Source organism: Somniosus microcephalus, chromosome 1 (assembly GCF_052327205.1).
Source record: "Somniosus microcephalus isolate GS21.2 chromosome 1, FLI_Smic_1.0, whole genome shotgun sequence".
In the NCBI taxonomy this organism is placed as follows: Eukaryota; Metazoa; Chordata; class Chondrichthyes; order Squaliformes; family Somniosidae; genus Somniosus; species Somniosus microcephalus.
The window spans coordinates 299633416-299654208 of NC_140987.1; positions in this window are offsets into that span (position 1 = coordinate 299633416).

The window sequence follows — 20793 nt, forward strand, 5'->3', positions numbered from 1 at the left end:
CACGAACCTCCTCCCCGGAGTCCCACGGCAGAGGCTGTGAAACCTCTGTATTCAAACAGGCGACTGCACCTGCGCGGGAAAACTGAAGGGGAGCCGCTGTGGTCACGGGCTGGGGAACTGCGCCTGTGCGAACCTCCTCCCCGGAGTCCCACGGCAGAGGCTGTGAAACCTCTGTATTCAAACAGGTGACTGCGCCTGCGCGGGAAAACTGAAGAGGAGCCGCTTTGGTCACGGGCTGGGGAACTGCGCCTGCGTGAACAGACCATTCAAAAGACTGGGAAATTCCTGTCTCCAGACCAGCGACTACGCATGGGCGGGCAGTCTCTTCACAGGGCGGCTCCTCCCTGGAGCCCCCTAAGTGATTTTCTGTGAATGAACTCGCAGCAGCCTGCAGATTTCTACTCTCAGGCTGTGGTTTCTCTGTTTCTGAACTAAATAACTGGTTCAAATTTAAACTTTGGCCAAAATTTAGGTCCCACTGGGGCGGGGAAGTGTCCCAATTGGTGGTCCGGACAACTTTTCCCTTGAAACAAGCCACAGTGCCTGTCTTTACAGCCTGTGAACTTGAACTTGTATGGTCAGATTTATACAATTTACATTGGTTGGCGTGGAACCACTTTGTGCACCGGGGTAATTTTACTGCATAGACCATGGGGCTGGCTCTATCAACTATACTATAGGGTCCCATGTAGAGTGGCTCTAAACTTCCCACCCGGGCATAGTTTCTTACCATCACTAGGTCTCCTATCTCCCGTTGGTGGCTCTTGCTAGGCTCGAGCAGGTTCTGATGCTGCTTCCCCATGCTGTCTGCTGCCTGCCCATAACTCCTGGACCGCTTCCCTCCTTGCCTTATCTATGGCCCTCTCTCCTGTGCGGACAGTCAGACCCAGGAATTTAACCTCTTGCTGACCGATATGCGCCTTCTTGGGGTTGACTTTAAACCCCTTTCTCTGCAGCAGCTCCAGCAGCTCAGCTAATAGTGGGCCATGCTCCCCGACCGAGTCGGTAAATAAGAGCAGGTCATCCACATAGTGCAGTAACTGAGTGGGCTGACTGAACTCTTTTCAACTATCCATCATGCATTGGTGGAAGATGCTGGGGCTGTTGTGGAAACCCTGTGGCAGACAGTTCCAGGTATACTGCTGTCCCTTAAAGGTGAAGGCAAACTTATATTGGTCCTCCCATTTTAAAGGGATGGACCAGAAACCATTCGAAATGTCCAGCACCGTGAATGTGTTCGCGGATGCTGGAATACTGCTAATATGATTAGCCACTGCTTCTACTGTGGGGGCACATGCGGGGATATTGCTGTTAAGCACCTGATAGTCCACTGTGGCTCTCCATGAATTGTCCAGTTTCCTACCGGCCAAAGTGGAGAATTAACATGAGTGGCTATAGGCCTCAAGACTCCCTATTTAACTAAGGAGGTGATGGCTGCCTCTATGTCGGGTTCTGCCTCCTTGGGGAAATTGTACTGCTTCTGTGGTCAGGCCATGGTGTCACCGTCTATTTTAACCTCAAACCCTGTGATCCTCCCGCAGGCATGTTTATGGGTGGCAAACGCTGTGAGGTTTGCCTGCATGACTGCCTGCAGTGCCTCCGGGGCACCATTTACCATGAGCCCGAGGTCGTAACCTTCTTTGGGCTTCACAGTACACAAGGGCCCTTTACACTCCTTGCCCAGGATGCCCACTATACCTTCTTCCCTGTCTGTGCTAGCCCCCCAAAGGCAATGGTTGTGGAGATCCATGAGGGTCCTATGGCTCACCATGAAGTCGGCCCCTGGGATCCCCTTTTCTTTCTCCTTATTCTACTTTGCCAGGATGGACGTCCACTTAGTTTGGAGCATACCCAGATGGACTGAGAGGGGTCTGGGGTATACCCCCGCCTGCTCCTGACCGGTGAATCCCGATAGTATGTATGGAACCCCGTTAGATAGAGGTGAGGTGGTGGGACTATCCGTATGGATCACGGTGCAATATGCCCCCGTATCCAATAGATAAGTCCCTGTAACCTTCTCCACCTCCATCTGTACAAGCGGTCTCTTCCATTCATCGTACCAGAGATTACACAGATAGACAGGCTGCGTGGGCTCCAGTCATTGTGGGGAGGCAGAGGTGGGCGAGGGGGCTGCAGCACCATTGATGGCTGCTACCTTTCCCTGATTGGCCCTGAGGAAAGATGTTATCGACTCCATGATGGACTCGACTGTATTGGGAGGAGTTTCAGTCGCTGCCTTCTGAGTTGGGGCTGCGGGGGTCCTGGCTTTATCGTCTCTCCCAGGCTTTATACAATCCCTGCGCCAGTGGCCATCCTCCCCGCACCTGTAACAAGTGACCTTGTTCTGGGCGGGATGGCTCCCCTCCTGGTGCCACTCTTTCTTGTATTGAGCCCCAGGTTTAACCTTGTGGACGTTACCCTTTTGCTGGGGGTCCCTCTATTCCTACCATTCCTACATGCTATGGTGAACTGCCAGATTACAGTCTCTTCGGTTGTTAGGGGGTCTCGGTGGTATAACCAGGTATCAGCCTTTGCTTTTATCTGGGGCAGGCAATTGGACACCAGGCAACGAAGCCATTGGGTCTGCTGCCGCTGGTTCAGGTGTACCCTATCTTGTCCCCCTGTACACGCGCTGTTGTAGACTGGCCACAGCCTGTCTGCAAATACCTATGGGGTCTCCCCTTCCTTCTGCAGTGTTTCCCCTATGCGATCGAACGGACTGCCGTTGTTCGCACCCATGGCTTCCAGTATTTCCTCCTTTAGGTCCTCAAAACCCTTTTGCCCTCTCTTAGCCTCATCTGAAAGGGTCTGATAGAGCTTACTATCTACAGAGAAAAGCAACATTTTGGCTTTCTCTTCATCATCCCAGCCATTAACACAGGCTGCCTGTTCCATCTCTTGGAAGTGTGTTGAAGGGTCTCCATTTTTTGGAGAGCAGGGGAATATGTTTCACCAGGCCTCTGAGCTGTTGGGTATCATAGGGTACCAGATAGGTATGCCGAACAGCCCCTGGGTCATTATCGTTCACGGGCAGACTGTACCTCCGTTGTTGGAGGGGGTACACTGGTCCTGGTCCCCGCCTGCCTAGCGGGACCTGCTGGTGTTCTCCTACCACCCCATTTTCCACCCCTTCTTGCTGCCAGAGCTCCTCAAAACTTGGAGCTGTGGGCTGCAGTCTTGGGATCTCTAATTCCCTAGCCAGCTCTGTTCTGGGTGCTGTCTGTGGGGCGGTTTGATTTGGGCTGCTGGTACTGTCCGACGGACTTCCCTTCGGACTTATGAGACATACCTTCCCTTTAGTCCTTAGTAACTCCACACCCAAACTCTCTGGCCTAGAAATTCAGTATAGCCACGTTTGGGGCGCTACAGCCGGGCGGCCGCTAAAGTTTGCGCCCGGCGCAACTTCGCGCCACCTTCGCCGATATTCAGTGGCATCGCCAAAAGAGGTTGCTGCTGCGCTAAAGCAGGTGATGCACGACTATCATTAGGTGCTAAGCCAGCGATCCGGGGCGCTAACACTGAGGACGGGCGCAGCGCAGGTGCGGCGAGTTGCTCAATGAAGGCAGACACGCTGGCGCCAGTCAGCTCTTAAAGGGGAAGGGTCGACTTGTTTGGCTGCCATGCCCTGCACACTGCAGCCCTGAAGCAAGGCCTGACCATTGCTGGTTCATCAGTTCTACGCCCTCAACCATGGGGAAGCCCGCTATTCTTCCAAAGCCGATTGCATGCTCTTGCTGCTTGTCCAGGGTCATGGGGAAGGAGATGTACTGACGTCTCCTTCTGAAAAGGGCATTGTTCACCTGGCGGATGCAGCAATGTACCGCGAACTGGGAGATGTTGGCAATGTCCCCAGTAGCGGATTGGAAGGAGCCAGTGGCATCGAAGTTGAGAGCCACCGTCACCGTCACTGCCACTGACAGAGAAGTCCTGCTCCTCAGCTGTGGCTGCAGATCTCTGCGAAGCAGGTGGCAGATCTCAGTGACCACCTCCCTTCTGAATCGCATCCTCCGAACACACTGCTCCTCAGATATGTTCAGATATGAGAACTGCTGGTGGTATACTCTGGGTGGGTAAGGCCTCCTGTGCCGACGCCTGTTGGCCAATCTCCGTCTGGCCATGACTGGCACTCTCTCACGGCGTCTCTGATCCCTTTGAATGCAATGCAGAAAGCCAACGTTTCCACCCATTGCAGCCCCCATTATATGTGGCGACTCAAGGCTATGGCACTGAAAGTGAAATCCAAGTGCAAAGCTCTGGCCTGAAGCCACAAGTACCTGTGCAAGCGCTGAGTCAAAGCAGAAAGCTCTCTGCCTTTGTCTCTCTCCAAATATCCGTCTCTCACACAGAGGGATTGGCACAAAATGGCTGCCACTTATACTGCAGGAGGAGTCCCCTTTAAATAGCGCACCCCGTGCCCCACAGCGACTGGGAACCGTTCCCCTCTACCAGTTGCTGGGGGCGCCAGGCGCAAAGAAGGGCGGCCCCACTGAATTTCCGGTTCGGGGCACACAAAGGGCGTTGCACGATGAAATGACGTCAGGATCTGCACGCGCGCAAAGGCTTTGCGCCGCTGCTAAATCTTTACTGAAGTTGGGGAGAGGCGCAGATCACGCTGCGCCCGGCTGCTAGCCGCCTAGCGCCCCACATCTCCTCCTCATAAGGCGCTAGCGGCTGGCGCAAACAACTGAATTTCTAGGCCTCTATCTTTCTGTTACATGGGGTATGATCTGCTCCACTAAACCTTTGGTTGCAGGCCAGCTTATAAGCTGCCTTTACCTCCCTAACCTTTTCCTCCTGCTCTGTTACTTCTGAGGTGAGGTGGGCATTCTCTTCCCGCAGTCTCATCTCGTTACTCTTGGCTTCTGTAATTTGGCACTTTAGGAACTCTATCTTGTGCCTCGCATGGCTTTTACCCTCACTAGCTTCTTGGGTGAGGTGTGCGTTTTCCTCCTGTAGCCTCATCTCACTGTCCCTAGCCTCTGTGACGTCCTGCACAAGGCACTCTATCTCTGCCTGACATTTCGTGACCTCTAGTGTGAGGCGTGCATTTTCTTCCTGAACCCTCATCCCACTATCTCTGGCCTCATTCACCTCTCTTATGAGGTGTTCTACCTCCACCTGGCATTTTTCAAACTCTGACTCCTGATTCTTGGCCGCTGTAAACTCTTCCCGCACCCTCATCTCACCCTTTTAACCCAGCCACCTATACTATAATAGGTCAGCTTACATGCTGCCGTTAACTTCTGCAGGGCTACCCACAGACTGAAAGCAAGAAAAGCAAGAGCTGATGCTTTCTCCAGATCCAGACCACTTATCATATCAAAAACTGCCTCCAGTCCTGCCGTGGTCGCCAATTTGTAGGGGGGCATCCTTTACCTGGTTTATGGTAATTTACCTGGTCAAGCAGCCTGTTGCCACTGCACTGTGACCAATTCCAATCAGCAGTTTTGAATCGCTAAACCCTCCTTCCAGTTCTGACTGTAGGAACTTATAATTAATGATATATTAAAAACGGACAAATGGTCTGGATGCAAGAAAGTCAAATTTTATTAATACTAAAGAAACTACACCACACGATCAAAGTAATCACGGTAAAATTGCTTAACAGGGGAAGGCAGACGGCAAAATCGAGGGATAAATGGCTACAATGTTAATTTTACAATCTTAGCAACATTTCCCTTAAATTACCACCCCTTTACTTCTCACTAGATTGTCTTGCTAGTGGGTCAGAAGCCTTGCTCACCTGCAGTCCAAAGAGTAAAAGAGAAGAGAGAGAGATGCTTCTGGGAAGCTATCTTTTATACCACTTTTTTGGGGCCCGCCCAGATCTGATGTTTCTGGGCTAAAACAAAAGAGATCCAAACTGTCCACTTGATATACAAACAAATGCTAATAGCATTCAATTGCTTTGTAAACAAAGCATTGTCCTGTGGTCATCTGGAACCGCAATTGATTGACAGTCTTGAGTGCTTAGCAAACAAAGTCCCTTTGTTCATGCTTGCAGTTTCAAGCACTTGATCTTAGAGTCAATTTCAGTGAATGGATGTGTGTAAATAACCCAGTGTGCTTGCTGTCCGATGATTGGCTGATTCAAATGGGCCACTCCCCAGTGTAAACAAGCAGCTTGTAGGTTACTGGACCCGCCCAATACTATAGGGTGACTGACAGCTCGGGCTCCATTCAAACCTACTACCGGGCAGCGCTGAGCTTTTTCATATGTTAACAGCCTGTCTATCCTTTTAAATTCTGTTTCCACAAGGTCTGTTCAGCCATTTTCATGCCCTGGGCAATTTAAACGGTTCTAAACTCAAGAGTACATCTTTTAATAAAATGTACAATCTTAAAGTGTGCGATTTTCACAAAGTTCTTTGATTCCAGTGTCCAAGTGCTGCCTAGCTTACGAGCTTTTTAACGCAGCCTTTTGCGGTTCTGGGTATGTTTTAAAACATTGTCCAACCCAGAGACAGTTTAAATCACACAGGTCTTCGTCCACAATGTGGATTAATATTTCCCGATCTTCGGGGGCTGAGGGGATTTTGCGACCCCTACAGTTGTGATGGAACCATTAGCATGAGACTTGTTGACTGCACTTACAGGACCATTAGTAGCAAATCAAAAGAAAAAAGTTATTTGTTCACACATTTAATAATTCTCAAAATATTCAATGAGCCTAGAATGTACTTTAGACATTTCTGTCAGTTAGAGCAAAAGTATTCCGAGAGGCCATAGACATTAGTCATTTTTTAGTGGGGCGATCTTTTTAGGAGCATTTTAAAAGTAGTCTGCAATTATTAAGACCGTGTTTCTGACATTTATGGCCTGGATTTTGCAGTCGGCGATGTACCTACGGAGTACACCGCCAGCATCCAAACAGAATGCGCACTTACCTGATGGGGGCCCTCCTTTGAGAGCTTGCTGTTTGACGCTGTGTACTAGAGGGCAGTGTAATGGCCCACGGACCCCAGGGGCATAGTGTGTGCTGAAGCGTACATGGGATCACGTGGGCAGGTGCTCCAATCAGGAAACAGAAGGTCTCTCACTCATTTAAACCCTCATTACTAGAACCGTCCGGGATTTAAATGTGCATAAACATATATACAATAATTATTTAGCTGGTATTACACAGATTTCATATCTCCCTACAGGTAACAGCAGCACAACTTCAGAGCTAAATATATTTCTCACTCAGTGGAAGCCCCGTGTTTCCTATTTTCCCTATCAGCCGCAGTTGGGAGCCAATGCATTGCAAGTGTCCTTTAAATAACAAAATTGAAACAATTGATAAACTGCTTTACGAACCCCCATTTGGCGAGACTGATACTTATCCTGACAACTTTATTGAACGGAAACACACAGACGCTAAAACAAACTAACTAAAAAGCTCTTCGCAATTCTAAGAAGCTCACGACTACATTGTTTCAACGGCGCTAAGGTGCTTCCCCTGTTGTGATGTTTCAAGTTCACTTTAATGTGAGCTTAATCATACCAAACTTGCTTCGGATCTTTTGAGGTATCCCCTTACACTAATGCAAACAGGCCCTGTGCCTGTTTGCATCAGCCATAAAATCTTCGTATATAATTGCTGGGCAGTTGGTGGGCAATTAACCAAACTCTGTACCAGCAATGCAGATTTTCCCATTGGTGCAAGCACACACAGAAATCTTGAACTTGCTGTACATTTCAAAGGCAGTATGTTGCCGTACTTTGAGCGTACACCATAATATCCATCGTAAATTATGGCCCTATAATTTAGTTAAGCTTATTGATTTTGTGCTATTGTTTTAATGTATATAATTTATGAGCTTTTTCTATTCCTACATTTCAACAGTGACTAGACTTCAAAAAGTACTTCATTGGCTGTAAAGCGCTTTGGGATGTCCGATGATCATGAAAGGCGCTATATAAATGCATGTCTTTCTTTTTTTTCTTTTTTTTCTATTCCTGTGAATTGCACACATGGCAAAATCCAATTGTTGTCAAAATCTCAAATATTGGCAAGGCTGATCATCACAATTCCAAGCATACTAAATACCATTTTGATGTAAAATCTATTTTAATGGAGATTTAATTCCATTTAAAAATAGCAGTTAGCTGATTATCATTCAACTATGCTAAACATTATTCCACTAATGTGTAAGGCCTGCTTTTATCAGCATAAGTTTTGTAAAAAGTTAAAACAACAAATTTAACTCATTTATAATTTTAAAATACTTTTAAAAAAGGCAAGTTTATTTTTAGCCCCGTAAAAAACTTGAATTATTTTTCTCAAAAAATTAAATTTCTGATTAAAATATTTAATTTACCTAGAAACATAGAAGATAGGAGCAGAAGTAGGCCATTCGGCCCCTCGAGCCTGCTCCGCCATTCAATGCGATCATGGCTGATCATCCAGATGCAGTACCCTGTCCCTGCTTTCTCCCCATACCCCTTGATCCCTTTAGCCTTAAGAAATATATCCAACTCCTTCTTAAATATATTTAAAGAATTGGCCTCTACTGCCTTCTGTGGTAGAGAATTCCACAGGTTCACCACACTCTGGGTGAAGAAATTCCTCCTCATTTCTGTCCTAAATGGTTTACCCTTTATCCTTAGACTGTGACCCCTGGTTCTGGACTCCCCGACCATCAGGAACATCCTTCCTGCATCTAGTCTGTCCAATCCTGTCAGAATTTTGTAAGTTTCAATGAGATCCCCTCTCATTCTTCTAAACTCCAGCGAGTATAAGCCCAATCAACCCAATCTCTCCTCATACGTCATTCCTGCCATCCGAGGTATTAGCCTGGTGAATCTTCGCTTAACTCCTTCCATGGCAAGAAAATCCTTCCTCAGATAAGGTGACCAAAACTGCACACAATACTCAAGATGTGGTCTCACCAAGGCCCTGTACAACTGCAGCAAGACATCCTTGTTCCTGTACTCAAACCCTCTCGCTACGAAGGCCAACATACCATTTGCCTTCTTAACCGCCTGCTGCACCTGAATGCTTACCTTCAGTGACTGGTGCACAAGTACAACCCAGGTCTCGTTGTACTTCCCCTTCTCCCAAACTATTGCCATTCAGATAATAATCTGCCTTCCTGTTTTTGACACCAAAGTGGATAACCTCGCATTTATCCATGTTATATTTCATCTGCCATGCTTCTGCCCAATCAACCAACCTGTCCAAATCATACTGGAGTTTCTCGGCATCCTCCTCACAGCACACACGCCCACCGAGCTTTGTGTCGTCTGCAAACTTGGAGATATTACATCAATTCCTTGTCTACATCATTAATATATATTGTGAATAGCTGGGGTCCAAGGACCGATCCCTGCGTTACCCCACTAGTCACTGCCTGCCACTTGGAAAAAGACCCATTTATTCCAACTCTTTGCTTTCTGTCTGCCAACCAGTTCCCTATCCAAGTCAATACCTTGCCCCCAATCTCATGTGCCTTAATTTTACACGCTAATCTCTTATGCGGGACCTTATCGAAAGCCTTTTGAAAGTCCAATACACCACATCCACTAGTTCTCCCTTATCTATTTTACCAGTTACATCCTCAAAAAATTCCAGTAGATTAGTCAAGCACGATTTACCTTTTGTAAATCCATGTTGACTTTGTCCGATCCTGTCACTGTTTTCCAAGTGCTCTGCTATTACATCTTTTATAATGGACTCTAAATTAAATTTCTGATAAAAATATTTAATTTTATGTAATTTTAACTCATTTTGAAAACATGATGGTTTTTTAAAAATTTGTTTAATGTTTTGATGTCTTTTTTCAGTGATCTCCATTCATACTTTTGATGGGTCTACCTGTCAAAAGTATGAAGGGGGAACCCATTCTCCCAATGGCTCATCTGGCCCACGTGATCCCAGGACGCTTACGAACCGCCTGTGCCCCTGGGATAACTGGGCATCTGTGCGCACGCACCAGGAGAGGCCCAGGAGCAGAAGAGTCCGGACCTCGGGAGCCCTCGGGTAAGGGCGTAGATTTTTCCCGATAGGAAGCATCCGCACGTAGGAAGCCTCCGATCGGAAATTATGGGCCATTACATTCCTTTGTCTGCTTTTTTAATGGAGACACTATTCCACCTAAAATAGCAGTTAGATGATTATCATTCAACTATGCAAATATTTGGACATGAATGTTGACAACAGTAATCGCTAGGAATTATATCTGTTTGGATAATGGTAGAATATAGATATGGAGGCATTGTGATCCAGCTCAGTAGTACTACTGCACCCAATAGCATTATTGGAACAAAATCTTCTGTATAAAACTCTGTTTTCTTGTCATTTAAAGTTAACACAAGTGAAGACGTGACTGTTGAAAAACCTTTGTTCTTGTTGCATGGTGGTACAATCAAAGCTGCCTAATTCTCAATTCCCACTGTTGAAATCTAGGGAACTATTAGTGAGGATAAAATACAGGTCATTTTAGAAACTTGTGTCAATTTTCCTCTTCCTCTTTCTGTATTTTTCCACTTTGTAATTGGTTCTTTCATTAAAGCACCAATCACAATTCTCTCCATTTTCGCTTCCCCTCCCAAAAATGTTTTTTTCAATCACATTGCACATCAGATAAACAAAACACAAATTTTAGCAATCAGATTGCAGAAAAAAATTATTTGATGGACAAGAGGCATGGCAGTTCCTAATCCTTTCCAATGTAAACCCCTAGCAATTAAAGTTATAGGCCTAGAAATTGGGTTGGGCACCAAAGTGGCGCAAAAGTCGGCGGAGCGCAGGATTTAGCGCAGCGATCGGAGTGATACCGATCGCCAGAAATTCAGTTTCAGTGCCCCTCGAAGGACACAGGGCGAGGCTCGAGGCGCTCCGCGTCCCTCTTAGGGCGCTGAAACTGATTATCACAGCACAACGTGCCGCAGCGCCACATGCTGCGGCACGGCATGCTGCTGTACTGCAGGCCTTCCTCCCAGTGTTAAGGGGGAGGTGCCTGCAACAGCGCAATCCCCGATCGCGAGTGCCGGCAAATGAGCCCGGCACCAAGGAGAAGTGCCGGGCTCTCGGGAAACAGCCGGCAATGGGGGGGGGGGTTAGGAAGCCGGGGACGGAGGTGCTGGCAGGCGGCCGCCGAAAAAGCGGCCGCCCCGCACCTCCACCTTAACTTGCGCCGCTGCCGGCAGAGTAAGGCCCCGTGAACCGGGCGCGGGTAGCGAGCGGCGCAGCTGCGGCATTCGCTACCAAATATTGCGAACAGGGCACGAATGGGGTGCTGCGCACACCGATGACATCATCGGTGGCGGCGCAGCACAAATGCCTAACGTCACCATTAGCGCCCCTACTGAATATCGCCGCAGACGCAGCCAGTGGTGCTACAGCCACTGACTGCCTCTTTAGGTGCTAACAGGTGGCGCTACTCACCCAATTTCTCCCTCATTATATAATAAACATAGTAGTTCTTGACTAATCTACTGGAATTTTGTGAGGATGTAACTGGTAGAATAGTTAAGGGAGAACCAGTGGATGTGGTGTATTTGGACTTTCAGAAGGCTTTCGATAAAGTCCCGCATAAGAGATTAGCATGTAAAGATAAAGCACATGGGATTGGGGGTAAGGTACTGACTTGGATAGAGAACTGGTTGGCAGATAGGAAACAAAGAGTTGGAATAAATGGGTCTTTTTCTGAGTGGCAAGCAGTGACTAGTGGGGTACCGCAGGGATCGGTGCTAGGACCCCAGCTATTCACAATATATATTGGCCCAGAAATTCGGGTCTCCATGGATGAGTACGCACAGGGTACTCACGCGTAGGCCCAATGGAAGTGCCGGTTTCCTGCATGCACTGCGCATGTGTGGGAAACCGGGACTTCCATTCCCCAGAAAGAAGGGGTTCAGAGTTTGAACGCGTGCACAGGAGAGGCAGCGCGTGCGCATTGAACTTAGGTTTTTTTTGCAGGTTTTCCCGGGAGGGTGAGTGTAATAATAATAAATAACTTCCGGTTGAAGTTATGTGCACATCATTTCCTGTGAACTGTGAACTGTGAACTCTGCATACCTCACTTCCTGTGCATACATCACTTCCTGTGTTTGGACTAGTATAAATACTGAACTGCTCAGTATGTAAAAGGGCTTCTCCTAGAGGCATGGTGAAGACCGCTCTTGTATATAGTATAATTATAAGTTGCTTAAAGCTTACTTTAAAGTTCCTTGATGTGTGAGACTTTTTATTACATCAATTTAAGCAACTTAGTATTTACACTCACAAATACTAGACCTTCGGACAAACTCAGAGTTAAGGATCCAGGGAACCACCCATCATGGAAAACATCCTTAAACCTACTCGTCTGGACTTGGACTCAAACGCACCAGCAGCTGGCAGGGTATGGAAGCATTGGTACCGTACTTTTGAGAATTTTCTTGATGAATGTAAAGCGAATGCTTCTACTAAACTGAGGATACTTATCAACTATGTGACCCCAACAGTGTTTGAATATGTTGATGAATGGGATAATTACGATGAGGTGATCCGGGCACTTAAAAAACTATATGCCAAGACCGCAAATGAGGTCTATGCTAGACACCTACTGGCCACAGCCCGACAAGGGCCAGGGGAATCGATTAACGAATTCCTTCAAGAACTTCGCAGGCTCAGCGTAGATTGTAACTTTCAGGCAGCCTTGGCTGAGCTGTACCGTGAAGAAATGATTCGTGATGCTTTCATCTGCGGGATTGCCTCTCCATTTATATGCCAGCATCTACTAGAAAGTAAAACACTTGAGCTACAAAAGGCTTTTGGCCTGGCTTGTTCTCTGGATTTGGCAAAGAAAAATGCAGACCTCTATCAGCTGCCCATATCTCGATCTGCTGCTGTAACTGCAACCAGACAATTCAAGTGGCCTCAGGTGAACCCTCTCATGGAGGAATCTAATCCTGATGATAATTCTGATGAAGAAGAGGAGGATGACCCCACTTTAGCAGCCTCTTGGCAATCTAGGAAGGAATGCTTCTTTTGTGGAGATTCTTTTCACCCTAGGAAATTCTGCCCTGCTCGCAATGCGATCTGCAGTCATTGCGATAAAAAGGGACACTTTGCAAAAGTTTGCCAATCAAGAGCCTCTACGAGGGCCTATCCAGCTAAGGCCTACCGAACTGCCCCAATTAGGGCCTATCAAGATGCTCCGGCTAGGACCTATCAAGCTTCCTCTCGAGCTCTCTCCCGAAGAAGCACACCTAGAGTTTCAGCCACTCTCTGTGCAACCACACCAATTACAGCTGCTTGCCCACAGAACCTGTTTCATGCAGCTACAAAAGTTTCAATTAATGGGCATACCTTAGATGCCTTAATTGACTCAGGAAGTACTGATAGTTTCATTAGAGAACAGATTGTTGCAAAATTGAAACTACATATCTTCCCATCGGACCAGGCAATTGCGATGGCTCAGTCATCACTTAATACCAGAATCTCCGGCTTTTGTATTATTGATATGACACTTAATGGTCGCATGTATCCCTCCACCCGACTTTCGGTGCTCAAGGACTTATGTAGTGATCTCATCTTAGGGCTGGATTTTCAAAAACAGCATAAGAAACTCACCATTGAGTTCGGCGGATCCAAACCTGGACTTACTATTTCTAATATACTGTCTAAATTACCGTTTTGTGCATTATCAGCAGCTTCACTTGATGAACCCTCATTATTTGCCAGTATTCCTCCTCGATGCAAACCAATAATAACGAAATCACGGTGCTTTAGTCAGGAAGATCAATCTTTTATTGAGGCTGAAATCTCTCGACTTTTAGCAGAGGATATCATCGAACCATGTTCGTCGCCCTGGCGGGCTCAAATCGTCATCGTCAAGAACCCTCTAAAACCTCACAAACAACGACTATGCATTGATTATTCGCAAACCATCAATCAATATACTGACTTGGACGCCTACCCATTGCCACGCATTGATGATATGGTTAATAAACTGGCCGAATACAAGGTGTTCTCAACTTACAATTTAAAATGTGCCTATCATCAGGTACCCTTGAAGGTCTCAGATAAGCAGTACATGGCCTTTGAGGCTAATGGACGGCTGTACCAATTTCGTCGCCTCCCATTCGGTGTTACTAATGGAGTGGCTGTCTTCCAACGGGCAATGGATGGCCTGGTTAAGCAGGAAAACTTAAGGGACACTTTTCCCTATCTTGATAACATTACTATTGCAGGTCACGATCAACAGGAACACGACGCCAATGTCCAAAAATTTCGGGATGCTCTCCATCACCGTAACTTAACTTTGAATGAATCTAAATCTGTTGAGTCGCAACCGACCATCAACATCCTTGGCTACTGCGTAGGCAATGGTATCATTAAGCCAGACCCAGAAAGACTTTGCCCGCTCCAAGAGCTCCCGTCACCTAAGAATCCGGCTTCTTTACATCGGGCTCTCGGTCTGTTTGCATACTACGCTAAATGGATTCCTCATTTTTCAGACAAAATCCAAACCTTGCTGCATGCTAGATCATTTCCATTGGAAACAGCGGCTGTTGCAGCCTTTAACCTTCTCAAAAAACAGTTGGAGAAAGCGACTCTTCACTCCATCGATGAGAATCTCCCTTTCATAGTCGAATGTGATGCCTCGGAGGTGGCGATCTCGGCTACTCTAAATCAGGAAGGTCGTCCTGTAGCATTTATGTCCAGGACCTTACAAGGTGCCAAGCTACATTATCCTCCGGTTGAGAAGGAAGCCACAGCCATCATAGAGGCGGTACGGAAGTGGAACCATTTCCTAGCTCGCCAGCACTTTACATTAATCACGGACCAGCGATCAGTCGTCTTCATGCTCGATAATCGAAAACGAACCAAAATTAAGAATAATAAAATACAGCTTTGGAGGATGGAACTGGCCTCTTTTGGTTACACCATTCACTATCGACCTGGCAAGGAGAATGTGGCCCCGGATACCCTCACACGAGCATTCTGCTCCACTATGTCGTCCTCTACTCTCATAGATGTCCATAATGGATTGTGTCATCCTGGCGTTACGCGCATGCTACATTTCGTACGATCACGGAATCTCCCTTTTTCTACTGAAGATGTAAAGAAAATGTGCTCAGAATGCTGGCTTTGTGCAGAATTAAAACCTCAGTTCTTCCGCCCCTCAGATGGTATGCTCATACACGCAACCCAACCGATGCATCGACTTAGCATCGATTTTAAGGGCCCAGTGCCCTCTTCAACTCGGAACACATATTTGCTCACCATGATTGATGAATATTCACGTTTTCCGTTTGCCTTCCCCTGCTCCGATATGCTGGCGTCCACAGTAATCTGCTGCCTTGAGCAGGTATTTTCTCTCTGTGGCATGGCGGCTCACATTCACTCGGATCGGGGTCCATCCTTTATGTCAAGGGAACTCAAGGACTACCTCTCAGAATGGGGAATTGTTACAAGCAAAACGACGCCATATCATCCCATTGGAAATGGGCAGGTAGAGAGGTATAACGGTATCATCTGGAATTCCGTACATCTTGCTTTAAGATCTCGGGGCCTACCAAACCAGCAATGGGAAGCAGTGCTTCCGGATGCATTGCACTCTATACGGTCCCTTCTTTCTGCAGCCACAAATACTACATCTCATGAGCGGTTCTTTGGATTCCAGCGTCGCTCATCTTATGGGACATCCCTCCCATCATGGCTAACTACTCCTGGACCTGTACTACTCCGAAGATACGTTCGGACGTCTAAAAATGACCCTCTCGTAGACGAGGTCGAACTAACCGATGCCAACCCCACCTATGCATACATACGATATCCCGACGGCTGAGAATCTACCGTATCATTACGGGATCTGGCTCCCTGCCCACCAGGACCTAGTGGGACATCGAGTGATGGTATTTTACCAGGAGCCTCTTGGAGCCTACCGGGTACCCCTCTCCAGGATCCTGATCTGACACCAACTAGCTTGGTGCCGGTAGAACCCCGTACTCAAAGTTGCGACCCTCCCAGTACCGTGCACCAAAGTACTGATCCGCCACTGACCAGCTCTGCACCCCCCTCTGAACAGAGACAGACCGACTCTGCACCTATTGGGGCTCATACATGAAGCCATGATCTCCCCGACCCTTCATAGGGTAATCCAGGCCACACAGACTCTGACCAATGGCCAACAGCATGTAAGCGGACCAGTGACCCTCTACGAAGGGAACCCAAACAGGTGCGACTCTTCCTCGTTCGGCGGCTGCGGAATAAAAGGAAGACCACAGCCTTCTAATCTCGCAGAAGGGAAGAATGTAATAATAATAAATAACTTCCGGTTGAAGTTATGTGCACATCATTTCCTGTGAACTGTGAACTGTGTGCATACCTCACTTCCTGTGCATACATCACTTCCTGTGTTTGGACTAGTATAAATACTGAACTGCTCAGTATGTAAAAAGGCTTCTCCTAGAGGCATGGTGAAGACCGCTCTTGTATATAGTATAATTATAAGTTGCTTAAAGCTTACTTTAAAGTTCCTTGATGTGTGAGACTTTTTATTACATCAGTGAGTCTGCAGAATTTATACATATAAAAAGCAGGCGTAAGGCCTGCTTTTTACAAGGTAAGTGGTGAATTAATTAAAATTAAAACATTTTTTCCACAGGTTTATTATTTTTAAATACTTTAAAGCAATTTAAGTTTATTTTAAGCCCCGTTAGAAAATAAAATTAATTTATTCAAAAATTTAAATTGTTTAAAATAGTTATTTCATGTAATTTATTGTTTATTAAAAAAAAATTATTTTTTTAAATGTATTTGAAGATTTAGTGATGTTTTGGGGCCCATAGTATTTATAAGTTTTGACAAACTTATGAATGGGCATTCCCTGCTCTGATTGGCTCCCCATGGCCCTCGTGATCCCAGGGGACGCATCGAACTAACTGCGCCCCTGGGATACGCAAGCACTGTGTGCCAGCAGTTGGAGCAGGCCCAGGATCGCAATTCCACGGGGGCCCACAGCTCAACGGCCGGCGCGCAAGGTAAGTGCAGGTCGGGGGCTTACACCCACGGAAAGCTCCCACCCCGAATTTCTGTGCCATTAATGATCTAGATGAGCGAACTAGATGTAATATCGCCAAGTTTGCAGACGACACAAAGCTGGGTGGGCATATGTGCTGTGTGGCGGATGCCGAGAAACTCCAGTATGATTTGGACAGATTGGGTGATTGGGCAGATGCATGGCAGATGCAGTATAATGTGGATAAATGTGAGGTTATCCACTTTGGTGGCAAAAACAGGAAGGCAGATTATTATCTGAACAGCAATAGATTGGGAGAAGGGGAAGTGCAATGAGACCTGGTGTCCTTGTGCACCAGTCGCTGAAGGTAAGCATGCAGGTGCAGCAGGCGGTTAAGAAGGCAAATGGTATGTTGGCCTTTATAGCGAGTGGATTCGAGTACAGGAGCAAGGATGTCTTGCTGCAGTTGTACCGGACCTTGGTGAGACCACACCTTGAGTATTGTGTGCAGCTTTGGTCGCCTTATCTGAGGAAGGATGTTCTTGCCATGGAGGGAGTGCAGTGAAGATTCACTAGACTGATACCTGGGATGACAGGAATGACGTATGAGGAGAGATTGGGTCGATTGGGCTTATATTCGCTGGAGTTCAGAAGAATGAGAAGGGATCTCATTGAAACTTATAAAATTCTAACAGGACTAGACACACTAGATGCAGGAAGGATGTTCCCGATGGTGGGGGAGTCCAGAACCAGGGGTCACAGTCTATAGATAAGGGGTAAGCCATTTACGACAGAGATGAGGAGGAATTTCTTCAGCCGGAGAGTGGTGAACCTGTGGAATTCTCTACCACAAAAGGCAGTTGAGGCCAATTCATTAAATATATTCAAGAAGGAGTTAGATATATTTCTTAAGGCTAAAGGGATCAAGGGATATGGGGAGAAAGCAGGGACAGGGTACTGAATTTGGATGAGCAGCTATGATCTCATTAAATGGTGGAACAGGCTCAAGGGGCTGAATGGCCTACTCCTGCTCCTATCTTCTATGTTACTATATTTCTATATTAAAATATTCAACAATTCAGAATAAAAATCACCAACTTGCCCGTTAACAGACATGGGCAGGAAGAGGGTTAAATGTATTTTCAAATATATTTAAGTACAACAGAACTTGGATGCAGAATCTAATACTTTACAAACTGGGTCTGAAGATAGAGAGATAATTACTTACATCTTGTCAAGTGTCATAGGGTCCGTACATGGTACTGCCTGAAAGCCGGGTGGAGTGACTGCAAAATAGGAAGGTAAGATGTTAGTGCAAAGTAATGGTACTTTGGATTTGACCTGGGAAATTTTGAGCTCAAATACTGTATACTTGATAGATTTAGTCTTCCTGAATTAGGTTTTCTCGATTTGTAAGTAGTTCACCTTATTTGGGAGATTAAACTTTAAGTGAGTGAAACTTTGCTTGTGTTAATATTGTCATACCGCCATTGAATGACCTCACCTAAAGCTAGCGTCCATCTTCCAAGAACTCCAATGTCTATCCCCTTCTGCAAGACCTAACGCATCATAATGGACCTCATGAACAGCCTTAATCCCAGGTATATCCTCCTCTGTTAGCAGAGAGCGCCAGATCTCCCACACCACTGTACACCAAGGCAGAGTCCAGCTCAGACGTTACTTATTGAAGCCCAACATAAGAAATGTTTCTGCATGTGCAAGAGAACAGAGGCATGTTGGTGCAAACAACAGCCTTAAACCACTCTGTAGCCCAATCCCAGGCTGTTCCACAGTATCACAGCCTCAACCATGATCTGATTCCTGATCCTCCCTTGGAGTTTTCCTGCGACAGATCCAGCTCCACTCCCTCATTCCTTTGCAGGCCTGCTCTAAGTTTTGAAAAAAAAAGATCAAAACCAAAGCAGAGGTAAAGTGGTGAAGCTGCAATGACATGGGCATTGTTTACACATGTCAGTAAGGTTGTCAGGAGAGATAAAAAGAGGAAGGAACATGGCCATCATTCATTCTCTCTATTAAGGCTTTTAAAATCTATATTTTAATAAAGGTCTCTCATAGGGTGCAACTTCCTATGTAAAATCTTTATTTCCTATTGTTACAATTTTTGAATTGTTTTCTTGTCAACGTTTAACATTTCAAATTGCTACGTTAACATTTCCCATTCAATTTTGCTGCCAATGATCACAATGTAATTTGAGACTCAGGCCATTGGGTGGCTTTGAAGAGCGGGTCTCTGAAGTCTCTCTCCCAACTCTTGTCAACTTGTACATCAAAATGTTTATATTAATCAATTGACCATAGACAACACCATGGGCAGTTTACTAATACATATTGGCCCAGAAATTAGGTTCAGGGGCTTGCCGCGCGTGCAAGCCCCCGATGTGCACTTACACTGCGCGCTGGCCGTTCTGCTCCCGGGATGCTTGGAATTCCTTTTTTCAGTTGATTACTCCCGGGCAGCGTCTGACGTCACGCCGCCCAGGAGTGCAGCCAGCGCGAAGCCTCGAGCGCGGAGTCTAAGTTAGACACGCCCCTTGAGGTCTCCTTACTATAGGCCACGCCCCCAATTTTTAACACAAGCTGAAAAGCAATTTCACATGCAGAGCAGCATTTTAAATAAATGTTTTGTATTTTTATTAATCTTTAGCTAACTTTTATAAAGTTTTAAATACTTTTACATTATTTTGAAGAATGTAAAGTAGTTTTAAACAGAATTAAAGCATAGTTATTTTGATGAGCCGGCTGGGATCACGTGGGCACTGGGCAACCAATGGGAGGTTGCAAAAGTTCATTCATGAGTTTGATAGTAAGAATTGTCAAACTCATGAAAACTCAGGGTGCCCAAAACAGCACTTAAACTACAAATAAAAGTTAAAAAAAGTCCCAATAAATAAATGAACTATGAATAACTGTAAAAAACTATTTTAAACAATTCATCAAATTTTTGAAAAAAATAATTTTTTAACAAATCGGGTCTAAAAATACACTTACCTTACTGTAAATTCTTTAAAAATAATAAACCTGCTGAAAAAATGTTCTAAATTGTATTAATAGACAACTTACCTCTAAAACTAAATACTTACGTCTGGTTTTTTGAAGCATAAAAGCCAGAGGCCTTTACGCACGGGCAACTCTTCACAAAAAATGGAATTTCAGCACGCACGCGCTGCCTGAAACGTCGCATGTGTTCCGCTTCTTAACCCCTTGGTTCAGAGGACAGGAAATGCCGTTTTTCAGCACATGCGCTGTGCATCCTGAAAACCGGCACTTCCATCGGGCCCACGCGTGAGTACCTCTTCCGTACTCACGCGTTGGGACCCGAATTACTGGGCCATTGTTGTGTCTCCTTGTGTTCTTATATACTATATATATATTACAGACACTTTTATTTCATTTTAGTTAGTGCTTTTACTAAGCTGTATTCTTGCTTTTGTTACAGTGCTGCCGCATGGTGCGGAGTGATACAAGATGTCCGACGCTGCACTGTGCACTGCCCGTGCACAGTGTGCCACATAGCAATATAACTACACCATACCAAAGTAGTTCCATACCAAAGGAGTTCCATTTAACGATGTGATACTATAACAATGTAACATCCCTCTTTCTCAAAAAAACTAAAACATGAAATTTAACAATTTAAATTAACAATTATTATATCTAAACTATTATTATCAACTACAAAGAATCGTGAGTTTTTTTTTATTCGCAATATCGCTCAGGTGGTTGGATGTTGTCCCTCCATCTTGTGGATTTGGTGGTGACCATTCCTCTCTGCGGTGTTTTGGTGTGTTCCGCTTTTGTTGTTGTTGTTGCTGTCACCTTTGGAGTTGGAGGCCTA